This window comes from Dromiciops gliroides, chromosome 2 (genome assembly GCF_019393635.1).
Source record: "Dromiciops gliroides isolate mDroGli1 chromosome 2, mDroGli1.pri, whole genome shotgun sequence".
NCBI classification, from domain to species: domain Eukaryota; kingdom Metazoa; phylum Chordata; class Mammalia; order Microbiotheria; family Microbiotheriidae; genus Dromiciops; species Dromiciops gliroides.
The window spans coordinates 482,322,993-482,325,840 of NC_057862.1; the positions used below are offsets into that span (position 1 = coordinate 482,322,993).

Here is a 2,848-nt window from a genome sequence, read left to right on the forward strand (position 1 = left end):
CTTGGTTCCACCCTGACAATTCATTCTTTTTTTTTTTTTTGGTGGGACAATGAGGGTTAAGTGACTTTCCCAAGGTCACACAGCTAGTAAGTGTTAAGAATCTGAGGCCAGATTTGAACTCAGGTACTCCTGACTCCAGAGCCGGTGCTCTATCCACTGCACCACCTAGCTGCCCCAACAATTCATTCTTAATCTATGCTTCCAAGGCCCTGTACTGAATGTGAATTTTTTTTTTTTGGTCTGAAAAGAGTGTGTTTATTATTTCCAATTTTCTGCATTTCTTTGTGAATTTGTGTTATAATTAATGTTCAATTTTTGTGAAGATGACATGTACAACTGAGAAAAAGGTATACTCCTTTCTATTCTCATTAATTTTTTGTAACATATTTATCATTTATTTTATGGTTAATTTAGTTCTGATAGGGGAAGGCTGAGCCTCCTCATTGGTATAGTTTTATGATTTCCTCCTGTAATTTATTTAGGTTTTCCTTTAAGAATTTAGATATTACACCATTTGGTGCATATAATGTTCAGTATTGATAGTTCATTATCTATGGCATCTTTTAGCAAAATGTATTTTCCCTGTTTATCTCCTTAAGTCTATTTTTGTTTTTGTTTTGTCTAAGATCCTGACTGCTGCTCTTGCCTTTTTTTTTTTTTTAACTTCAGTTGAAGCATTCTATTTTCTGCTCCAGCCTCTTATTTTGACTCTTTGGCTATTTCTTTTCAAATGTGTTTTTTCTAAGCAACATATAGTTGAATTCTGGTTTCTCACACATTCAGCTATCCTGTTCCATTTTATGAGTGAGTTCCTCCCATTCCCATTCCCAATTATGATTACTAACTATGTATTTCCCTTTATCCTATTTTCTTCTGATTATTCTACTCTTTATCTTTTTCCTCTATCATTTCTCAAAAGTCTATTTTGCTTCTGACCACTACTTCTTTTAATTCACTCTCCTTTTTGTCAACTGACTCTTTTTTCTTATTTCTTTCCCCTCCTATTTCACTGTTGGATAAGATAATTTTCTTTTTTTAAATTTCCTTTTGCCTCAAAAATTGACATTTATTCAAAATCAAAAAATAAAAGTAAAAAATGACAAAGGTGTCCATCCCTTGTTACCCCCTCCCATGCAGCTCCCCCTCCCCTCCTTGCAGAGAGCAAGGCCCTGGGTGAAAGCAGGTGGGGAAGGCCCTCAGATGAGGATAGCCACATTGAGAGGAATCTCCTCAATGGAGGTGTTATAGAAGGTCTCAATGTCTCAAAGAATCCTCGTCTTCCTCTGTCAGCATGTTGATGGCCACGCCTTTATGACCAAAACACCGACCACAGCCGATTCTATGAATACAATTCTCCTGGTTGGTGGAAAGGTTGTAATTAATAACCAAAGATACTTGCTGAACATCAATGCCTCTAGCCAATAGGTCAGTGATAATAAGCACCCAACTAGAACCTGATCGAAACTCCTTCATGATTACATCATGTTCTTTTTGGTCCATGTCTCCATGCATTGCAGCCACAATAAAGTCATGGGCATGCATTTTCTCAGTAAGTGAATCCATCTTTTGGTGAGTATTGATGAAGATAACAGCGTGGGTAATAGTCAGCGTTTCATACAGATGACACAAAGTATCTAGCTTCTACTCCTCTCATTCCACATTTATGTAAAACTGATGAATGCCTTCCAATGTCAACTCCTCCTTCTTGATGTGAATCCTGATAGGATCCCTCATAAACTTCTTGGTCACTTCCAGCACATCTGAGGGCATGGTGGCTAACAGGAGCACCATCTGAGTATTGCCACTGAGTTTCTGGAATATATCATAGATCTGGTCATTAAAACCACAACTCAACATTTCATCTGCATCATCCAGAACAAACATTTTGATGTATTTAGGAGATAAGTATCCCTGGTTAAGCACATCAAAGACATGGCCTGGGGTGCCCACAATGATGTTGGGAGCTTCCATCTGCAACTTCCAAACTTCAGCCAGAATGTTTGTTCCTCCAATGCAGGTATGGAATGAAGTACCCATGTAGTCTCCAAGTGCCATCACTACTTTTTGGATCTATTGAGCTACCTGTCTAGTGGGTGCCAAAACCAAGGCCTGTGTGACCTTTAAGTCCAGTTCAATCTGTTGCAAAATGGAAATAGCAAAGGTAGCAGTCTTCCCAGTCTCAGACTGGGTTTGAGCAATCACATCATAACCCTTAATACAAGGAAGAATTGCACATTGCTGGATAGCAGATGGCTTCTCAAAATCATAGGCATGAAGAAGAGGTTCTGAGAGGTTCATGTCATCAAAACTATCCACAATCTCATTCCAGTTTCTCTCAACACCATCAGGGTCCATTCCATCAGGGCCATTGTCTCTGGTTGGGGAATCCTGACTCACAGACATGATCTTGGGAACTAGGGGTAAGATAATTTTCTATACCCAACTGACTGTGTGTGTATATTTATATCTATTTCTCTCTCTCTCTCTCTTTCCCTCCCTCCCTCTTTGAACAAATTTCAATGTCAGTAAGTTTCAGGTATTTCCTGCCCTACCTCTGAACAATTTCCCCCTCTAGTATAAAAGGTACTCTTTATGATTTTCTTGTATATGAAATAATTATTCCTCTCCCTTCTACCTACTCTCAGTGCAGCCTTCTTTCCTGCCACTTCATTTTCTTGAGGTAATAACCAACATAATCAGTTCACACCTGTGGTTTCTTTCTAAATAGATTCCTTTTAACTGCAATAAGATTAAGTTCTTAGTAATTACATATATCATTTTTCCATAGAGGAATGGATACTATTTGACCTTATTAAGTCCATTATGACTTCTCTTTCATGTTTACCTT

At 38.2% G+C, this 2,848-nt stretch overlaps 1 pseudogene; it reads right to left on the reverse strand.

Moving 5' to 3' along the window:
* Positions 1–1,196: 1,196 nt before the first annotated feature.
* On the reverse strand, positions 1,197–2,403 carry LOC122743754 (annotated as a pseudogene).
* Between the last annotated feature and the right edge of the window lie 445 nt (positions 2,404–2,848).